Source organism: Lithobates pipiens, unplaced genomic scaffold (assembly GCF_037356315.1).
Source record: "Lithobates pipiens isolate NorthernLeopardFrog02 unplaced genomic scaffold, aLitPip1_a1.2 Scaffold_16, whole genome shotgun sequence".
Lineage (NCBI taxonomy): Eukaryota > Metazoa > Chordata > Amphibia > Anura > Ranidae > Lithobates > Lithobates pipiens.
Genome location: NW_027507748.1, coordinates 581890937 through 581898038, shown reverse-complemented (window position 1 = coordinate 581898038; position 7102 = coordinate 581890937).

Genomic DNA, 7102 nt, shown 5'->3' with positions numbered 1-7102 from the left:
TGCAAGGTGGAGGATGAAATGGTGTTGGTAGCGAGCCAAGTGACGACTACGCAGAACTTGGCCTGCGGGATTGCTGAAGGTGAACTTGCTGGGCCATCAGAACCTGTAGTAGGCTAAGTAACTGGCTGTTTGTATGAGCAGGCTGGGCAGAAGGCCAAATTGCGAACTAGTGAAGATAGTAGACCTGTCCCAGAAGATGACAGCCTGGAATGAACATACAATGGACATTGGAAACTGGTGCCGCCAAGATAACTGCAGCAGTCTGCGCAGGAAGGACATAACCGAGAGCGGTCCAGACCTGGCTTCATCAACAAGATCAACCTCGGCCCAGTTGTCGGTGGTGAAAGCCACGGGCCTGTCCTGTCCTGAATCGTGCATGCTCATGTACTGAAATGTGGCTGAAATACCTGGGGCGTGCCGTGACGAATTAGCGCACGATGCGACTGGATTCGTATCGGAGCGTGATACGTGACAGTGAAATGATTTCCCATGACAGAGACATGAATCAAAGAACCGAAACATGCAACCGACAATGAATCATGACTCTGGAGCATGTACTGAAAACAACTGGGGCACATTGGAACGAATCGGTGCATCACGGATGCGACTAGATTCGAATCGACCCGCGGTGAGTGACAGTGAAATGAGTGACAAAGTTTGCCATGACAGAGGCCCGAATCGGTCGTGCTGCGATTGCGACGGACCACGAACGTGACTCTGGAGCATGTACTGAAATGAGGCCGAAAAATACCTGGGGCACGCTGGAACGAATTGGTGCATAGTAGATGCGACTGGATTCGTATCGGAACATGATACGTGACAGTGAAATGATTTCCCATGACAGAGGCACGAATCGGTGCGCCGCAACCTGCGACTGACAACGAACGGGACTCTGGAGCATGTACTGAAATGAGGCCGAAAAATACCTGGGGCACGCCGGACGAATTGGTGCATCGTAGATGCGACTGGATTCGTATCGAAACGTGATACGTGACAGTGAAATGATTTACCATGACAGAGGCATGAGTCGGGGACTCAACAAATGGGACTCTGGAGCATGTACTGAAATGAGGCCGAAAAAACAACTGGGGCGCACCGGGACGAATCGGTGCATTGTGGATGGGACTGGATTCGAATCGGAGCGCAGTAGGTGAGAGTGAAATGATTTGAAATGATCTGACATGGTTTGAAATGGTTCGGCCTTGACATGGCACTGACCAGTGCCCATCAAATCCACCAGAAACATTGATTAGTCTGTGGAGCATAAAACAGTGAGACACGCCTAAACGAAGCTGTGTCTTTGCGTCGGTGTGAGGTACATAAGGACTGCTTGTACTTTCGGCAAATGTGAGACCCAGTCTGTGCTATGGATAATCACATCATCCAGGTAAGCTACAGCATATTTCTGATGGGGCCTCAGAATCGTATCCATTTTCCGCTGGAATGTTGCCGGTGCATTCTGTAACCCAAACGGCATTCTCTTATATTGGAATGCCCCATCTGGGGTTATAAACGCAGTTTTCTCCTTGGCCGACTCAGCCAGGGGAATTTGCCAATAGCCTTTGGTGAGATAAAGAGTTGTCATATATCGGGCTGTTCCCAGCCGGTCAATCAACTCATCTATATGCGGCATGGGGTAGGTGTCAAATTTTGTAACTTTATTTAATTGTCGAAAATCGTTACAAAACCGCCAGCTCCCATCAGGTTTGGGCACTAGTACGATAGGACTGGACCAGTCACTCTGGGACTCCTCTATCACACCCAATTCCAACATCCTTTGAACCTCCCCACGTATTGCCTCCCGTCGGGCCTCTGGTATTCTATAAGGTTTTAGTTTTACCCTTTCTCCTGGCGGGGTGATAATGTCATGCTCCACGCCAGATGTTTGTCCCGGAAGCTCAGAGAAAATCTCTTTGTTACGAAGTACAAACTCTTTAACCTCCTGTTGTTGGGGTTTCAATAAGGTGTCTGCTATTCCAACCTCAGGAACTAAGCAATCAGGCTGTACTTGTGACAAAGTCTCTGCGACTAGGGATTCCCTATCCCTCCAGGCTTTCAGCAGATTGACGTGATAGATCTGCTCCGGCTTTCACCTTCCTGGCTGTCTAACCCTGTAGTTCACCTCACTAATTTTTTCAATTACTTCATATGGACCTTGCCATTTGGCCAGAAATTTGCTTTCAACCGTGGGGACTAGCACCAAGACCCTATCCCCCGGGGAAAAAGTACGGGTCTTGGCCCCACGGTTGTACACTCTCTGCTGTGCTAACTGCGCTTGGGTTAAATGTTCCTTTACAATTGGCATTACCTGTGCAATTCTATCTTGCATCAGGGCGACATGCTCAATCACGCTCCTGTGAGGAGAACTCTCATTTTCCCAAGTTTCCTTGGCGATATCCAGCAGCCCTCTTGGGTGTCTCCCATAGAGCAACTCGAAGGGTGAGAAACCCGTAGAGGATTGGGGTACCTCCCTAATGGCAAACATTAGATAGGGTATTAGACAGTCCCAATTCTTTCCATCTCTATCCACCACCTTCTTTAACATTTGTTTAAGGGTTTTGTTGAATCTTTCAACCAACCCATCTGTTTGGGTGTGATACACAGATGTACGCAATTGCGTCACTTTGTACAACTTGCATAATTCTTTCATAACCCGGGACATAAAGGGTGTACCTTGGTCCGTAAGCAGTTCCTTACAAATACCCACACGGCTAAAAACAAGAGATAGCTCTTTGGCTATGGTTTTGGCCGAGGTATTTCGGAGAGGAATTGCTTCCGGATAACGGGTGGCATAGTCCAATATAACCAAAATGTACTGATGCCCCCTGGCGGACTTCATTATCGGACCTACCAAATCCATTGCGATCCTTTCAAAGGGGACCTCAATGATAGGAAGAGGTACCAGCGGGTTACGGAAATGTGGCATAGGTGCCGACTTCTGACACACAGGGCAGGAGGAACAATAATTTTCTATTTCCTTCATGACCCCAGGCCAATAGAATCTCTGCAATACCCTCTCTCTGGTTTTCTCTGTCCCCAGATGACCTCCCAGAATGTGCCCATGAGCCAATTCTAACACCAACTTCCTGTAAGGTTTGGGCACTACAAGTTGCTCAATGGTTTCTTCTGCCCTTTGAGCCACTCGATACAGCAGGTCCCTTTCCATAGTGAAGTAAGGATAAGGGCAAGTCTTATCTGGGTTCACTAACTCGCCATCTATTTTCACCACATTTTCCAGTGCCTTTATTAGGGTGAGGTCTTTTAACTGTTCTGTGGCAAAATTTTCCCTGTGAACCTCAAGATCCGAAAACTCCACAGACGGCATGTTTTCATCTGAGGATGTTGGCTCCTCCCCAGTTTCTCGAGTTTCCCCCGCCAATACCGACAAGGGAAATTCAGGAGAGTCCTCACCACTCCCAGAGGAATTCTGGTCATCTTCCTGGTTTATAGGGGCACCAGTGGGGGGCTCAGGACAATCCCAGAGTTCCCAGAATTTTGGAAAATCCCTTCCCACAATAGCATCATGTGGTAAGTGAGACACTAACCCCACCTGATGAGAGAGGTTACCTTTGGGGGTCTCAAAAAACACTGAAGTTACAGGATACTCTCGGGTGTCCCCATGCACACAAATAACAGCCACCCTGTTCTTCCCAGAGACCTCTGTAGTAACTAATTCAGCTTTTATCAATGTTACCAGGCTACCTGAATCCAGCAACACATCAACATTTCTACCATTAATACGCATTTTACATAAATGTTTCTCAGGTCCCCGACTGGCAGTGCATGCAACTGTCGCAAACAGCGACTGACGTCTCTCCCTTATAAAGTCACATTGCATAGGCTCATCCACAACGGGGCAATTGCCTGCAATATGTCCCTCTTGCCGGCAGCGGTAGCAAATAATCTTTTTCGCTGTCTCTTGCAGCATGGGCTTCCTGGGCTGCTCCCGCCAGACCTTAGGTAGAACTCCCACCCTCTCACTCTCTCCACCCTCACCCCTTGGGGTCATCTTACCCGCCACTGGGAATGATCTGGTCTTAGGGTGGAAAGTCCGTGAGTCCCTGGAAGAGGTGGTCAGGTTCTCTGTAGCCAAGTACCTCTCAACCAGATCCACAAGTTTATCTGCATTTTCTGGGTCTCCATGGCTTACCCATTTTTGGATGGCAGTAGGAAGAGCTCTCAGGAAACGATCCATAACCACACGTTCCACAATGTTTGGTGCGGTCAAAGTCTCTGGCTGCAGCCACTTCCTGCTCAGGTGAATGAGATCATACATTTGAGACCTGGGGGGTTTTCCAACCTGAAAAGTCCAATTATGCACACGCTGAGCCCAGACGGCCAGGGTGACACCCAGCCGTGCCAATATTTCTGTTTTTAGCACCACATAGTCTTTTGCTTGGTCAGGCTCTAGGTCATAATAAGCTTTCTGCGATTCCCCAGTTCACAGAGGGGCCACCAGTCCAGCCCATTGCTCCTTAGGCCACTTTTCCCTTTCAGCAGTCCTTTCAAATGTGGTCAAAAACACCTCCGGATCATCCTCTCCAGTCATTTTTGTCAATAAAGCGGGCTTCAGATTGCTGCTGGGCTTGTTGCTGAGCTTCCAGACTCTGCAGGTGAGCTTTCTGCTGAGCTGCAAGGCTCTTTTGTAAAGCCGCATTTGTTTGCTGCTGATTTGCATTTGCTAGAGCCAGCTGTCTCAGTATCTCCTCCATGCTGGCCTTTAAAAATTGAAAAAAAAACTGCCAATATTCTCCACCAACTGTGTGGGGTTAGCTCGGCAGCGGGTGTGTGTGACCCCCTGGATGGGTTCACAACACAAAATCAGGCACAGCAGACAGCGTTGTAGGTGCAAAAAACAAAAGATGCGGTTTATTTATGCTACATGCAGTGATACATATAACAGCCAAACAAAAATAAAACATGAAAATAAATCCTGGTCAGCTTGACCTCTAACTACACACTTAGATTCCTTGTCTAACAACTGAGTGCAGCCTTGTGCTGCACCAGTCCCTGTCTCTGTTGTTGAGGTTTGCCACACAGGCGTTAACTCACCGCACAGAACAGATATCACACTCCCCAGTCTATACAACACAAAACTGGTTCCAGGATGGAGCATCTCCCTAAGCATGCTGGGGTTTTTTGTAGAGGTCTTAATGAGCTCACTTACGGGGCGTGGCCAAGCGCATGGAGGAGAAGGACGTGTGAGAGCTCAGCTCCCGCTCCATTGCACCCACCGGCACACAGCGCCGCCAGACCGCACCGACCCGAACATCTCCATGAGCAGGAGAGGAGGCACCAACACCCCCCGCACCTCGGGGACCCAGAAAACCGGGGACATCGGCAGTTTTTTCCCCTCGAGGGGACCGAACAACAAGGCCGCGCCGGAATCCAAGATGGCGGCGACCCGCTCGGCAGCAGCACATGCGGCGCACGCCGCATCTAAGGTACAGGCCTCTCGACCCCCCTCGCCTCGGTCCTCTCCCGGATCCCCGGAGCGGCATAGTGGGAGCCCTGACAGCCCAGCACACTCAAGGAGCCCTTCCCCGGCCCCTGGCACACAACATGGAGGCTGGGACATGGAGAGCTACATTAAAGCTCTCCCAACTAAGAGAGACATTGAAGCATATATCAGCAGGCTAGAGAGGTCATATCAGAGGGAGATTAAGGACTTGCGCCAGGACATAGGCCACCGCATGGAGGACATTGAGATTCATGTGGAAGAGTCAGCACTTAGACTCAAAGAACATGACCACGTCCTGCAGCAGCATACCAATCAAATTCAGCACTTGCTCTATGGTCTCGACGACCAGGAGAATAGAAGTCGCCGCAACAATATCCGCATCCGCGGTATCCCTGAAGCGATTGAAAACAAAGATCTAATGTCAGCCGCCTCCACTATGTTTAACCAGTTGCTGAACAAACCCAAAGAAACCCCGATCGAAATTGATAGGATTCACAGGTCCCTTGGCCCTCGCAACCCTAATCCTGCACACCCTAGAGACGTCATCTGCCGCGTCCACTTCTTCAACGTCAAAGCTGAAATAATGCATGCTGCCCGCACACAAGACTCCATCCTGTTTAATGGGTCACCGGTCATGCTCCTGACGGATCTATCAAAGCAGACGCTGCTGATGAGGAAAGCCCTGAAGCCAGTAACGGATGCTTTGCATGCTAAACAGATCAAGTTTCGATGGGGGTTCCCGTTCCACCTTTTTGCATCCCATGATGGTAAATCTGCCACCTTTCGCACATTGGGAGATCTACCCAACTTTCTTGGCACCTTTGAACTACCTCAAATCAGGATTCCGGACTGGCCACTAACGGCCGTCACCCCTGGCCTACCTACCACTTCAGCCTGGGTTACACAAACCAAGAAGAAGAGGTCCCGCTCCCGTACCACCAAATCCCCTCCCGGATGAACGCATTGAGTACCACTGATAAGTGGTTGTCTGACTTCCACATCTCTGCCTCTATGTCTCTTTTGAGACATATGCCTCAGGTTATCCTCCTGCACTTTGTGACTTGAAAGTCCTTCACTCGACCCCTTTCCTGCTCTTATTTGCTCTTATTTTATTTCATCTTATTTTATCTCATTGTTTTTTTTTTTTTTTTTTTTTTGGTGTGGATCAATCCCCACCACTCCTCCCCCTAGCTATAAGTTTTACGAGCTTCTTCTGTTGATATGAGCTCTCATGGTTTTGGATCTGTATTATGTTACGCTATTCAGGTGTAGGGGTGGAGGGTGGGGGGACGGTTCATTGGGTCTTTGTACTGTCTAAACAGATCTGTATGTCATTTGGTAAGCTTTTTCACACTCTTTAGATTCAATATGGTGAATGGTAAATGACTATACGCTAGACCCACTTGATCTCTCCATTGATACAGATGACGTGCACTTTTTCTGCCCCTCCGGATGGAAGGCTGCCTTGTTGGCTAACCCATTGTTAACTTCTGCACACGCCATCGTATGATCCTTATATATATAGACGCTGTGTGCTACATATCAGCTTATCCAGTTTCACAGTTAACTACAGTTGGGGCGGAGCCCTTGAGTTCAGCCTGACCGCGTATCCCCACGTTAGGGTGTACAGAGTCGATTTCT